Raw genomic sequence first — 15,795 nt, forward strand, 5'->3', positions numbered from 1 at the left:
AATAACATGGGACTAATCTAGTGTCCACAGTGTGTTGTTTTCTGTGACACATACAGTACGCCATCCGAAAACTGTTTCTTTAGGGCAAATTCCAATAATCTGGGCCTAATCTAGTGTCCATAGTGTGTGGCTTTCTGTGACATATACAGTACACCATCCGAAAACTGTTTCTTTAGCGTACATTTTAATAATATGGGGCCAGTCCTCCTCTACGGTCTCTGTAGTGTGTGTGTGTAATACACATCTGTGACATATACAGTACTCCAACTGAAACCAGTTTCTTTAGCGTAAATTCCAATAATCTGGGCCTAATCTAGTGTCCATAGTGCGGTATGCCAGACCTAACAGGGAAATTACATGTGAGGTCACGGTGTGAGCAATAGGTGGGCAGAGGTAAATACAGTTCTGGTTACTCACGGTTACGTCGTCCCTGGGCAGGCTCGCATAAGTGAAGAGGAGAACGGCACAAGGATTCTCTGGGGCACACTCTGGTGTAAGGGACACAGGCCAGATAGTGGTTCGAGGTGCCCTTGATGGTCTGTATTAATGTGCCTATGGCAAGGTCCCTTGTAGTCGTGACACCAGTACCTTTTGTGGTGGTACAACCAATTACTGTAGTGTTAATTGAGGAACTGAAGACTGAGACAAGGATGGTGTAATTCAACTGATAACTTTTACTGAACGTTGCTCCTCGTAACAGTAACATCCAAGTATAGTACAGTCTCTGTAGGATGGACAGAGGTAAAGCTGCAACAGGTCTACTGCTGACAGGTGTAGTGTCTGTCTCTCTCTAGCTATTAAATTATATAGGTTAATGTGCTTACTGGTAGAGGACTTTTAGGCTGGTCCTTGTTATCCCAGTGCAGGTTAGTGAGGCTGTCGGAGGCTGATAAATCCTTCACTTTTAAATCCAAAGGTCCTAAGGCACTTGTAGAGATGGCCGTAACCCTTTGGAGGTCTCCTTCTTTAGTATTTTCTGAGTTAATATACTTCTGGGTATGTGGCCCACTTCAGCTCTGGGCTGAAAACTGGCTGAGAGAAAAAGACTGCTAGACTGCACACTCACTCTAGACTGAACTGGACACAACTGGTCTGGAACCAACTGGCTAGGCCTGAGCTGAGCTATATATATGGGAGGTGTTATCTCCCACTAGTGGTAGGCTCAGGATAATGCAATCTAAATACACCTATAAGCAGGGATTATACATAAAGATGCATTGCAGCATAAAAACAGGCTATATATGGAATGCAAAACAATAACACAACAACTTTGCAGTAACCACGGGGGTAGTGGGACACTGTAATAGTGTGTTGTTTTCTGTGACATATACAGTACGCCATCCGAAAACTGTTTCTTTAGCTTAAATTTAAATAATCTGGGCCTAATCTAGTGTTCATAGTGTGTTGATTTCTGTGAAATATACAGTACGTCATCTGAAAACTGTTTCTTTAGGGCAAATTTAACTAATCTGGGTCTCATCTAGTGTGCATATTCTGTGGGTTTCTGTGACATATACTGTCCTGCATCCGAAAACTGAGTTTGTATTGCAAATTCCAATAATCTGTGCCTAATCTAGTGTACATAGTGTGTTGCTTTCTGTGACATATACAGTAAGCCATCCGAAAACTGTTTCTTTAGGGCAAATTTAACTAATCTGGGCCTAATCTAGTCTCCATAGTGTGTGGCTTTCTGTGACATATACAGTACGCCATCCGAAAACAGTTTCTTTAGCGTAAATATAAATAATCAGGGGCCAGTCCTCATCTACTGTCTCTGTAGTGTGTGCATGTAATACACATCCGTGACATATACAGTACTCCATCTGAAAACTGTTTCTTTAAGCGTAAATTCCAATAATCTGGGCCTAATCTAGTGTCCATAGTGTGTTGTTTTCTGTGACATATATAGTAAGTAGAGTTGAGCAGACACCTGGATGTTCGGGTTCGGCAGGTTTGGCCGAACTTGAAAAAAAAGTTTGGGTTCGGGGCCCGAACTTGACCCCGAACCCAAACCCCATTGAAGTCAATAGGGACCCGAACTTTTGGGCACTAAAATGGCTGTAAAATAGTCCTGGAAAGGGCTAGAGGGCTGCAAAAGGCATCAAAATGTGCTTAAGAGCATGACAACTGTTCTGCAAACAAATGTGGATAGGGAAATGACTTAAAATAACATAAAATACAGAAAAATTAAAAATAACAATCTGGATCTAGGAGTAGGAGGTTGAGGAGGCAGTGGATGGGTGGATGTGGCGGTGAAGGAGGAATAGGTATCCAACACTGATTTGTGTTATTTTTTTTTTTTAAATTGGGGTATCCCCCAAAATATTGGGACATATGACAAAATAAAATAAGTGCACTTGAGTACAAGAATCTATTCTGCACAAGGTACGGACAAGCCCTGTGGGATCCATGCCTGGTTCATTTTAATAAACGTAAGCTTGTCCACATTGGCTGCGGCCTGTGATAATGCTCTCTGCCGTGCTAAACACACGTTCACACTGTACACTGGCTGCAGGGCAGGTCAGCACCTCCAAGGCTGACAAAGCTTTTCCACATTTTGGCCATGCTAACCCTGCCTTCTCAGGTGCTGGTGGTGCCCCAGCTGCGTTGGAGACCTCTTCCTCCTCCTCTGCCTTCGCCTTGTGCTTCCACTGTGCCCCCGCTGCCAGGTGGGAATGCTATCATCAGCGTGCTCTTGTAGTCACGCATCTTCCGATCAGTAACAGATGTTTTCACAAAATTTAGTTCCCTGTCAGCAATGCAGAGCAGGGGTTCATTCAAGGCAAAAGGGGGTGTGGCGAAACCAACCTCGCAACTGGGTTTTTGAGGGGCCTGGCTACTAGCCTCTTGCCCCAGGATTATGGCTCATACTAACTTTGAAGGAGAAGGCCGGCCAAATGTGACTTCCATGGAATTCGGGAACCCCTGCTTGGATCTGGGTGATTTTTGGATATGTTGTTCACCCAGATCAGAGCTATCCATTGATGTATACATTATGGGGATGTGTGGTGTTTTGAGGTGTTTTCTGTGTGTTGGGAAAAATGCGTGTTTTCTGTCTGGTAGTGATTAAGTTAGCCCCTTACGTTGGGTAATTGTATTTTGCGGATTGCGTCTCAGACAATGCTCATTGTGTTAGTTAATTGCGTCTCAGACAATGCTCATTGTATTTTGTTTATTGCGTTACAGACAGAGGGAAGGGGATTTTGTGTACAATTGCTGGGAAGGTTTGAATACTGTAAATGCATGTGATTGGCTGTTTTTACAAAACCCTGTGGGTGGTAACCTTGTTGCAAGATGTGTATAAATCAATGCTTGTGTTAAAATAAAGAGAGTTCCTGTTTTTATACCTTCATGAAGTTTTGGCTCATGTTTGGGGAATGGGATAACTACCCTCTTGGGGATTGCTATATCACAATACTCCCCTGAGTATAAGCTCTTGTAAGAGCTTGTTCATGGTTCCTGCTCTCTGCATTTAGGAGAGGTTCACCCACTGGAGCCTGGAGCCTTGTCGTAGGTCCAGGGTGGGTAGGAGACGGCGAGACCTCCACCAAGCTTCGGCTGTTCGTGGGGTCTGCAATGCTGACTGTGTCAAGTGGAGTGCTTGGAGTCCTCTGGAAGCACTAGGAGCAGCTATCAACGGAGGTACCCGGTCGGGGTGCTAGGCGTTCCGTTACATTGGTGGCAGCAGTGGGATGGCATCCTAGTGAGAGGAGAAGCAGCTCGGAGACACCGTTCATGGATTTTACAATTGAGGGCAACGCTAGTATCTGTACAGCGCCCCTGGCTACAGCAATATGGATGCCGTTGGTTTCTGCACAGCATTCCATGAGGAAGATCACCCGGATTACAGGGATGCCGAGTGGAAAGGCGTATGGCACCAGGCCCTGGAGGACGTGCAGCATCGGAGGGGTGAGAGTCTTCCCAGTGAGGAGCATAGATTACGAATGCGATTGGCGCTGCGACTACCTCTACTGGGAGAGCAACCATTGATGGAGTGGGTGTCAGAGCTTGACACACTGGTGTGGCAGGAAACCTGGCTGGATGACGCGTATCAAGCACTATGGTGGGACACAGTACGACAGTCTCCATGGATGGAGGAGTACGCCAAGCCCGAAGGTGAGGAATATAATTGCCCTGGTTTATTGTGGGAGTCTTTTGAAGACATTGACTTTGGGAGCACAGAAGAGTCTAGATTTGGGGACATTACTAACTACAGGTGGGACTTGCAAAATTGGCCTACAACTAGTGGGGTGAGGGCAGATCCGACCTTTCTGGTCCAAAGGGAGTGGGAGCTGGAGCAAGATTATCAACAGTTGTTTCGCTCCATTCAAGCCCAGCGCAAGATACAAGACAGTTGGATACCAGGCCCAGACCTGCAGCCCTTCCCCTGGCAAGTCACAGCTGAGGTATCCCCTACTTCCTCACCAACTGTGGAGGTAGGGGACTTCATAGACTGGTACTGGGAGGAACCCCAGTCGGCAGGGGGAGATGGGACCGTAGTCACTCCACCGGCCCAACAGGGTGGCTGGGCAGGCGGCCCAGATCCCCAACTGCCACTGGGAGTACAGGGAGAGGAGATTGTCGGTCCCTCATCTCTGCAACAACCAGAATCACTGGTAGTGGAGACAGTGAGTCTCACTCCTCAGCAGCAGATGGGGTATCCAGAGGAGGGGGTAAGTGATAACCCCCCTCCACAGCTCTCTCCCAGCCCAATACTGAGGGTAGTGGGTAAGGCTTTAAATCCCACTGACCGCTCTCCAGCAGAAGAGCTGGCATCAGAGCAGAGCGCCGCTGGCCTCTGCCCTAACCGTTCATTTACTACCCAGAAGGAGTTGGCACCATGCACCCCAGCTGAAGCGCTGGCATCAGGGCAGAGCGCCGCTGGCCTCTGCCCTATCCTATCCTCTTCTCCAGAGCCGGACTTCCCACAGGCTACCCCAGCGGAAGAGCTGGCATCTGGGCAGAGCTCAGTCGGCCTCTGCCCACCAAGTACCTACAGTCGTGGCCAAAAGTTTTGAGAATGACACAAATATTAGTTTTCACAAAGTTTGCTGCTAAACTGCTTTTAGATCTTTGTTTCAGTTGTTTCTGTGATGTAGTGAAATATAATTACACGCACTTCATACGTTTCAAAAGCTTTTATCGACAATTACATGACATTTATGCAAAGAGTCAGTATTTGCAGTGTTGGCCCTTCTTTTTCAGGACCTCTGCAATTCAACTGGGCATGCTCTCAATCAACTTCTGGGCCAATTCCTGACTGATAGCAACCCATTCTTTCATAATCACTTCTTTGAGTTTGTCAGAATTAGTGGGTTTTTGTTTGTCCACCCGCCTCTTGAGGATTGACCACAAGTTCTCAATGGGATTAAGATCTGGGGAGTTTCCAGGCCATGGACCCAAAATGTCAATGTTTTGGTCCCCGAGCCACTTAGTTATCACTTTTGCCTTATGGCACGGTGCTCCATCGTGCTGGAAAATGCATTGTTCTTCACCAAACTGTTGTTGGATTGTTGTAAGAAGTTGCTGTTGGAGGGTGTTTTGCTACCATTCTTTATTCATGGCTATGTTTTTGGACAAAATTGTGAGTGAGCCCACTCCCTTGGATGAGAAGCAACCCCACACATGAATGGTCTCAGGATGCTTTACTGTTGGCATGACACAGGACTGATGGTAGTGCTCACCTTTTCTTCTCCGGACAAGCCTTTTTTCCAGATGCCCCAAACAATTGGAAATGAGGCTTCATCGGAGAATATGACTTTGCCCCAGTCCTCAGCAGTCCATTCACCATACTTTCTGCAGAAGATCTATCTGTCCCTGATGTTTTTTTTTGGAGAGAAGTGGCTTCTTTGCTGCTTTTCTTGACACCAGGCCATCTTCCAAAAGTCTTCGCCTCACTGTGCGTGCATATGCGCTCACACCTGCCTGCTGCCATTCCTGAGCAAGCTCTGCACTGGTGGCACTCCGATCCCGCAGCTGAATCCTCTTTAGGAGACGATCCTGGCACTTGCAGGACTTTCTTGGACACCCTGAAGCCTTCTTAACAAGAATTGAACCTCTTTCCGTGAAGTTCTTGATGATCCTATAAATTGTTGATTGAGGTGCAATCTTAGTAGCCACAATATCCTTGCCTTGCCAGTAATTTTTATGCAACGCAATGATGGCTGCACGCGTTTCTTTGCAGGTCACCATGGTTAACAATGGAAGAACAATGATTTCAAGCATCACCCTCCTTTTAACATGTCAAGTCTGGCATTTTAACCCAATCAGCCTGACATAATGATCTCCTGCCTTGTTCTCGTCAACATTCTTACCTGAGTTACCACAAGACGATTACTGAAATGATCACAGCAGGTCCTTTAATGACAGCAATGAAATGCAGTGGAAAGTTTTTTTGGGGATTAAGTAAATTTTCATGGCAAAGAAGGACTATGCAATTCATCTGATCACTCTTCATAACATTCTGGAGTATATGCAAATTGCTATTATAAAAACTTAAGCAGCAACTTTTCCAATTTCCAATATTTATGTAATTCTCAAAACTTTTGGCCACGACTGTACAGCTCCAAGCTAGAGAACCACAAGAAAGCAAGGAGTCGCAGATTCCCACTCAACAGCTGGGGACATACAGAACAGAGCCAGGCCCCAAAATTCAACAGGTCCAGTATTGGGTTGTGGTTGGACCGCCAGACTAACTCAGGTACTGACCGTGAGGTCAGGTATCTGGTTAGTCTTCCCTGGGAGGGGGAGATGTGTGGCGAAACTAACCTCGCCACTGGGTTTTGGAGGGGCCTGGCTACTAGCCTCTTGCCCCAGGATTATGGCCCATACTAACTTTGAAGGAGAAGACAGACCGGCCGCACAGCTTAAATCTGTGGAACTGTTTTGGGCAGGAAAGCCATGCTTGCGGCCGGCCAAATGTGACTTCCATGGAATTCGGGAACCCCTGCTCGGATCTGGGTGATTTTTGGATATGTTGTTCACCCAGATCAGAGCTATCCATGGATGTATACATTATGGGGATGTGTGGTGTTTTGAGGTGTTTTCTGTGTGTTGGGAAAAATGTGTGTTTTCTGTCTGGTAGTGATTAAGTTAGCCCATTACGTTTGGTAATTGTATTTTGCGGATTGCGTCTCAGACAATGCTCATTGTGTTAGTTAATTGCGTCTCAGACAATGCTCATTGTATTTTGTTTATTGCGTTACAGACAGAGGGAAGGGGATTTTGTGTACAATTGCTGGGAAGGTTTGAATACTGTAAATGCATGTGATTGGCTGTTTTTACAAAACCCTGTTTTGGAAGATGTGTATAAATCAATGCTTGTGTTAAAATAAAGAGAGTTCCTGTTTTTATACCTTCATGAAGTTTTGGCTCATGTTTGGGGAATGGGATAACTACTCTTGGGGATTGCTATATCACAATACTCCCCTGAGTATAGGCTCTTGTAAGAGCTTGTTCCTGGTTCCTGTCTCTGCATTTAGGAGAGGTTCACCCACTGGAGCCTGGAGCCTTGGCGTAGGTCCAGGGTGGGTAGGAGACGGCGAGACCTCCACCAAGCTTCGGCGGTTCGTGGGGTCTGCAGTGCTGACGGTGTCAATTGGAGTGCTTGGAGTCCTCTGGAAGCACTAGGAGCAGCTATCAACGGAGGTACCCGGTCGGGGTGCTAGGCGTTCCGTTACATTGGTGGCACCCAGCAATAGAACAGAGGATTTTGAGAGATTTAGGCCCCTGTCACCCAGGCAAAGCAGGGGTTCATTCACGGCAAAAGGAGGTTCATGTCACCCAGCAATACAACAAAGGATTTTGAGAGATTTAGGCCCCTGTCACCCAGGCACAGCAGGGGTTCATTCACGGCAAAAGGGGGTTCTTGTCACCCAGCAATAGAACAGAGGATTTTGAGAGATTTAGGCCCCTGTCACCCAGGCACAGCAGGGGTTCATTCACGGCAAAAGGGGGTTCATGTCACCCAGCAATACAACAGAGGATTTTGAGAGATTTAGGCTTCTGTCACCCAGGCACAGCAAGGGTTTATTCACGGCAAAAGGGGGTTCTTGTCACCCAGCAATAGAACAGAAGATTTTGAGAGATTTAGGCCCCTGTCACCCAGGCACAGCAGGGGTTCATTCACGGCAAAAGGGGGTTCATGTCACCCAGCAATACAACAGAGTATTTTGAGAGATTTAGGCCCCTGTCACCCAGGCAGAGCAGGGGTTCATTCACAGCAAAAGGGGGTTCTTGTCACCCAGCAATAGAATAGAGGATTTTGAGAGATTTAGGCCCCTGTCACCCAGGCACAGCAGGGGTTCATTCACGGCAAAAGGGGGTTCATGTCACCCAGCAATACAACAGAGGATTTTGAGAGATTTAGGCCCCTGTCACCCAGGCAAAGCAGGGGTTCATTCACGGCAAAAGGAGGTTCATGTCACCCAGCAATACAACAAAGGATTTTGAGAGATTTAGGCCCCTGTCACCCAGGCACAGCAGGGGTTCATTCACGGCAAAAGGGGGTTCTTGTCACCCAGCAATAGAACAGAGGATTTTGAGAGATTTAGGCCCCGGTCACCCAGGCACAGCAGGGGTTCATTCACGGCAAAAGGGGGTTCATGTCACCCAGCAATACAACAGAGGATTTTGAGAGATTTAGGCTTCTGTCACCCAGGCACAGCAAGGGTTTATTCACGGCTGTCATGGTCTTACCTTCCTGCTGTTCTCCTTCGTTTGACATGTGCTGGCGGCCATCTTGGTTTCTGGGTTTCTTGTAGCCTTCCTCCCTGCGGCTCCTCCTTCCCACTGGGAGGAGCTGGATGCCTAGCTCATATATATAGGAGGTCTGTGGCTTCAGTTCCTTGCTTGGTCCTCTTGTGTTCACATGCTTCTAAGACTGCTGCTGCTTCTGGTTCCTGATCCTGGCTTCGTCTGACTACCCTGCTGGTTCCTGATCCTGGCTTCGTCTGACTACCCTGCTGGTTCCTGATCCTGGCTTCGTCTGACTACCCTTCTGGTTCCTGACCTCTGGCTTCGCAAAGACTCTGCTCGGTTTCACCATTCGTTTGGACTTTTTGCTTTACAGCTTTATTTTCAATAAAGCCTTCTTCTTTTTCACTTATCTCTTGTTGTACGTCTGGTTCATGGTTCCGTGACATTAGGACCAAGCCATGAATTCTGACGGTACAGGGCCATCCTCGCTACCCACGCTGGTTGCCAGACTTGATCAGCAGGATCACCTGTTGGGTCGGTTCGCTGTGGCGTTGCAAACCCTGCTTGAACGCACGGCTCATTTCGCTCCCGTTGCCGATGGGTCGGTTGTCGCTCCTGGGCTCGCTCCTACTGCCGCTCCGGTTGTTGCGCCAGAGTCTACCCCGACACCTGTTGTTGCGCCTGCGGTGTTTCGGGGTATGACCGGTTCTGCCCCTCTTCCACAGCGCTTTGGGGGAGAGCCAACTCAGTGCCGAGGTTTCCTTAACCAGGTGGGCATTTATTTCGAGTTGCTGCCACATGCCTTTCCTACTGAGAGATCAAAGGTGGGCTTCTTGATCTCGCTGCTCTCGGACAAGGCCTTGGTCTGGGCCAGCCCTTTATGGGAGAACAACAATCCGGTGGTTGCCGAGTTTTCCGGTTTTGTTGCTTCTCTTCGGAAGGTATTCGATGTGCCGGCTCGTGCTGCCTCTGCTGCGAAGCTCCTTATGTCCATCAGACAGGGTTCACGATCCGTAGCTGAATACGCCATTGAGTTTCGTACCCTGGCAGCAGAGGTGGGCTGGAATAATGAGGCTCTGGTCGCTGCTTTCTCTCATGGTCTCTCGGATGCCTTGAAGGATGAGGTTGCAGCTAAGGACCTACCAGTTGAGCTCGAGTCTCTTATTTCTTTCCTGATTTTGATTGACACCAGACTCAGGGAGAGACCTTCCTTTAAGGAGAACCTGCGGAGGTCTTCTAACAGATTGGTGCCTACGTTTGCTGTCCCACCCGTGCCTCCCTCTCCTCCCACGCCTCCTGGGGATGACTTGTCTGGGGGTGAACCCATGCAGCTGGGGTTTGCTCGCCTGTCCGAGGGGGAGAGGGCACTCCGGAGACGCGAGGGCCGATGCATGTACTGTGGTCTCGGTGGGCATTTTCGGTTGGCATGTCCGAACCGTCCGGGAAAACGCTCGTACCTGAGATCCTGTCGGGGGCAGATCTTGGGTGGAGTCTCCTCGTCCCCGGTTTCCCGTGTTGACAAACCACTGATCACTGTTGTCCTCTCCTGGGTCGGGGGCTCGGTGACGACCCAGGCGTTGGTGGACTCTGGTGCTGGTGGTTTGTTCATTGATAGTGTGTTCGCTGCCGCCAATTCCATTCCTCTGCAGGCTCGAGGTTCCCCACTGGCTCTTGAGGCGATAGACGGCAGACCCCTTCTGCCGCCACACGTGACTCATGAGACCCTTCCAGTGGGGATAGCCATTGGTGCCGTTCACAGAGAGTCGGTCTGCCTCCAGGTTATTTCGTCTCCACACTACTCGGTGGTCTTGGGGTACCCCTGGCTCCAGAAGCATAATCCGACTTTCGATTGGAGATCGGTCGAGATCCTCTCGTGGTCACCGCAGTGTGGGGCTAGTTGCATCCATGGGTCTGTCAAGTTGCTGTGTACTTCCTCGGACTCTCTGTTGCCTCCTGAATACGAGGAGTACCGGGATGTATTCGATAAGGTGCGCGCGGTTGCCCTACCTCCGCACCGCCCATACGATTGTGCCATAGAGTTACAATCTGGTGCCGTTCCTCCTCGTGGCAAAGTCTATCCACTGTCGGTAGCGGAGAATGAGGCCATGGAGGAGTACGTGAGGGAGGCGCTTTCACGCGGACACATTCGCAAATCTTCGTCCCCGGCAGGGGCTGGATTTTTCTTTGTGAAAAAGAATGGAGGCACTTGCTCGAGGGTTCGGTGGTTCCGGTTCTCATCCTGACGGACCACAAGAATCTGACCTACCTTTCTGAGGCCAAGAGATTGACACCACGTCAGGCCAGATGGGCTCTGTTCTTGTCACGTTTTAATTACGTGGTCTCCTACCTACCCGGTTCCAAGAACATCAGGGCGGATGCCTTATCACGGCAGTACTCCGAGCTGTCCAGGGAGGAGTCGATTCCGACTTCGGTCATACCTCCGAATCAGATCCTGGCCGCCATTCGCACCAGCCTGACCTCTCCCCTGGGTGAGCAGATTTTGGCGGCTCAATCTGGTGCTCCCTCTGGGAGACCCAACGGCAGATGTTTTGTGCCTGAGGAGTTGCGCACTCGGTTGTTGCGAACCTACCATAACTCCAAGACCGCGGGGCATCCTGGAAAGAATCAGCTGTCCTGGGCTGTTTCACGTCTGTTCTGGTGGCCTTCCCTACGTTCCGACATCGCCGCATATGTAGCGGCATGCTCCGTTTGTGCCCAGAGTAAGTCCCCTCGGCACCTTCCGTTGGGCCTTCTGCAACCCATAGCCACCGGGCAGCGCCCATGGTCACACCTGGGGATGGATTTCATTGTGGACCTCCCTGCATCCCGAGGCCATACGGTCATTCTCATGATTGTGGATCGGTTTTCCAAAATGTGCCACTGTGTTCCTCTCAAGAAGTTACCCTCTGCACAAGAGTTGGCCACGATTTTTGCCAGGGAGGTCTTCCGGTTGCACGGTTTGCCCAAGGAGATTGTGTCGGATCGGGGGAGTCAGTTTGTGTCCAGGTTCTGGCGCGCCTTTTGCTCCCAGTTGGGGATTCATCTCTCCTTCTCCTCGGCCTACCACCCTCAGTCCAATGGGGCCGCAGAACGATCCAATCAGGCCTTGGAGCAATTCCTTCGTTGCTATGTCTCCGATCACCAAGACAATTGGGTTGACCTCCTGCCTTGGGCTGAGTTTGCCAGGAACACGGCGGTGAACTCTTCCTCTGGGACGTCTCCCTTCATGGCCAATTATGGGTTCCAACCTGCCGTGTTACCGGAGGTATTCTCTCCCCAGGATATTCCGGCTGTGGAGGATCACCTTTCCGTCCTACGTGCTTCTTGGGTACAGATCCAGAAGTCCCTTGAGGTCTCTGCGCAGCGCCAGAGACTCCAGGCTGATCGCAGACGAGCGCCTGCTCCTTCCTACCAGGTCGGAGACCGTGTATGGTTGTCCACCCGCAACCTCAACCTTCGAGTGCCCACTCCCAAGCTGGCGCCTCGCTTTGTTGGTCCCTTCCGAGTGCTTCGTAGGGTAAACCCGGTAGCCTATGCCCTTGCGCTTCCTCCTGGCATGCGGATCTCCAACGTGTTTCATGTCTCCCTGTTGAAGCCACTGGTGTGTAATCGTTTCACTTCCTCAGTTCCTCGGCCTCGTCCGGTCCAAGTGGGCAATCGTGAGGAATATGAGGTGAGCAATATCCTGGACTCACGCCTGGTCCGCGGTCGGTTGCAGTTTTTGGTCCATTGGCGTGGTTATGGTCCAGAGGAGCGTTCCTGGGTTCCCTCCGCAGATGTCCATGCTCCTGCCTTGCTCCGAGCCTTCCACGCACGCTTCCCTCAGAAACCGTTTTGTGCTCCACGGAGGAGGGGCCCTTGAGGGGGAGGTACTGTCATGGTCTTACCTTCCTGCTGTTCTCCTTCGTTTGACATGTGCTGGCGGCCATCTTGGTTTCTGGGTTTCTTGTAGCCTTCCTCCCTGCGGCTCCTCCTTCCCACTGGGAGGAGCTGGATGCCTAGCTCATATATATAGGAGGTCTGTGGCTTCAGTTCCTTGCTTGGTCCTCTTGTGTTCACATGCTTCTAAGACTGCTGCTGCTTCTGGTTCCTGATCCTGGCTTCGTCTGACTACCCTGCTGGTTCCTGATCCTGGCTTCGTCTGACTACCCTGCTGGTTCCTGATCCTGGCTTCGTCTGACTACCCTTCTGGTTCCTGACCTCTGGCTTCGCAAAGACTCTGCTCGGTTTCACCATTCGTTTGGACTTTTTGCTTTACAGCTTTATTTTCAATAAAGCCTTCTTCTTTTTCACTTATCTCTTGTTGTACGTCTGGTTCATGGTTCCGTGACAACGGCAAAAGGGGGTTCTTGTCACCCAGCAATAGAACAGAAGATTTTGAGAGATTTAGGCCCCTGTCACCCAGGCACAGCAGGGGTTCATTCACGGCAAAAGGGGGTTCATGTCACCCAGCAATACAACAGAGTATTTTGAGAGATTTAGGCCCCTGTCACCCAGGCAGAGCAGGGGTTCATTCACAGCAAAAGGGGGTTCTTGTCACCCAGCAATAGAACAGAGGATTTTGAGAGATTTAGGCCCCTGTCACCCAGGCACAGCAGGGGTTCATTCACGGCAAAAGGGGGTTCATGTCACCCAGCAATACAACAGAGGATTTTGAGAGATTTAGGCCCCTGTCACCCAGGCACAGCAGGGGTTCATTCACAGCAAAAGGGGGTTCTTGTCACCCAGCAATAGAACAGAGGATTTTGAGAGATTTAGGCCCCTGTCACCCCGACACAGCAGGGGTATGTATACGCAAAAAATTGTAAAATGTCACCAGACAATTGAAAATAAGATTTTTTTTCAATTTAGGGCACTAAAATTTGTACTTTTTTAAATTAAAATGGCTCTAAAATAGTCCTTGAAAATGCTAGAGGGATGTAAAAGGCAGTAAAATGTGCTTAAGAGCTCTGCAAACAAATGTGGATAGGGAACTAACTTAAAATGAAATAAAATAACTAAAAATTACAAATTATTAACCTGCAACTCAGAGAAGGAGGTGGATATGGAGTCAGAGGTTGAGGAGGCGGTGAATGTGGTGTTGTAGGTGGAGGCAGCAATGAAGGAGGAGGAGGTAGCCAACAATGTTTTTTTTATTTTTATTGGGGTAGGTAGCCCCCAAAATATTGGGACAAATAAAAAAAAATAAAAAAAAGAATCATTGCACTTGACTTGTGTACAAGAATGTATGTTTGATGGTGGTATAAATGTCTATTCTGCACAAGGTACAGACAAGTCTTGTGGGATCCAAGCCTGGTTCTGCAGGAGGACAGAAGATGAACATTCTCAGTGCTTAGTGCAGCCAGAGTCATTGAAACAACTTTTAGAAAGTAATGTGTCTGGGGTTAGAGGCAATGTATGGGCTGTAAGTATGGAGAAGTCTGAGGACTGTGGGTCAGATAGTGGATCCGACTCAGGGATGGATATGGACAATGTGTCTGACCCTGGAGTTGGAAGTGTTAACACAATGCCAGAAGATTCCTCAGATGAGTCCGTGGTAAGTGGACTCAATACAGATAGTAGTGTGGGATCTAGTCATGCTGGGATGGTTAATGTTGTGCAGCAAGTCAGATCACCATGTGCCCATGCCCAGAGAAGGTATTGTGCAGGGAGACAAGGTATTCGTTGTTTTGCATGCCGGAAATCTGGGCACATTGCACGATATTGTGACGTTGCTAATGGCAACAGACACAGGTATGTTAAGTACCCCAGAACCACACCTAGAAGTAAAGTGGTTTAGTCAGCAAGGTGGGTTAATGGTCCCAGACATGGTTCTTTGCAAAGGAATAGAACCCAGGGACAGTCAAGGTCATTGATCAATGAAGCAGATTTTAAATCCCAATATGAACAGTTAAAATGTAAAAATGTGAAGCTCAGAGAGGAAAGAGATCGGTTTCTGGAATTCAGTAGAGTTTCTAATTTTGTGTGCCAGAGAAGGGTAAATTAAGATATGTTATTGAGGTCTTTGTAAACCATTTTATTGTTCGTATTTAAAGAAAATGGAGGAACTCTAAGGCCCCTTTCACACGAGCGAGTATTCCGCGCGGATGCGATGCGGGAGGTGAACGCATTGCACCCGCACTGAATACCAACCAATTCATTTCTATGGGGCTGTGCACACGAGCGGTGATTTTCACGCATCACTTTTGCGTTGCGTGAAAATCGCAGCATGCTCCTCTTTGTGCGTTTTTCACGTAACGCAGGCCCCATAGAAATGAATGGGGTTGCGTGAAAATCGCAAGCATCCACAAGCAAGTGCGGATGCGGTGCGATTTTCACGCACGGTTGCTAGGAGACGATCGTGGTAAAAGATCATGTGACGTACCATGTGATGACCGGAGTGACGTCATCACAGGTCCTTGAACTATAATTAATGCTCACCACAGGTCCTAGTCAGTAAAAGAGACAGACGGAGATACCGGCTACGCGATCAAGTGGATTAAGGTGAGTTAATTTTTATTTATTTTTTTAACCCCTCCAGCGCTATTTTACTATGCATTCTGTATTCAGAATGCTATTATTTTCCCTTATAACCATGTTATAAGGGAAAATAATACAATCCACAGAACACCGATCCCAAGCCCGAACTTCTGTGAAGAAGTTCGGGTTTGGGTACCAAACACGCACGATTTTTCTCACGCGAGGGCAAAATGCATTACAATGTTTTGCACTCGCGCGGAAAAATCGCGGGTGTTCCCGCAACGCACCCGCACATTTTTCCGCAACGCCCGTGTGAAAGACCTAATTTAAATTGACTTTTCCCTGGGGCTGGGCAAATTAGCATTTCAATGACTGGGTGGGTAGAAATTCTCCTGCCAGTGATTTACGGTTTCAGGTGAACCCTCCAAGACATTGATGTGTTAAATCAGTTCTATACAATTGTATGTGTTCGTAATGTTTTTGTTTTTCTGTATTTGAGTTTCGGTTTTTAAGTAAAAATTGACTTTTTACTGAATCTCAATGTATATAGCAAGACTTCCTGTAACTGAAGTTTTCTATGTAGTTTTTCTCTCTTTTTTACAGGTCTTCTTTTACTAACCCATTTTTATTTTTAGGTTT

The sequence above is a fragment of the Bufo bufo genome, chromosome 10 (assembly GCF_905171765.1).
Source record: "Bufo bufo chromosome 10, aBufBuf1.1, whole genome shotgun sequence".
NCBI lineage: Eukaryota > Metazoa > Chordata > Amphibia > Anura > Bufonidae > Bufo > Bufo bufo.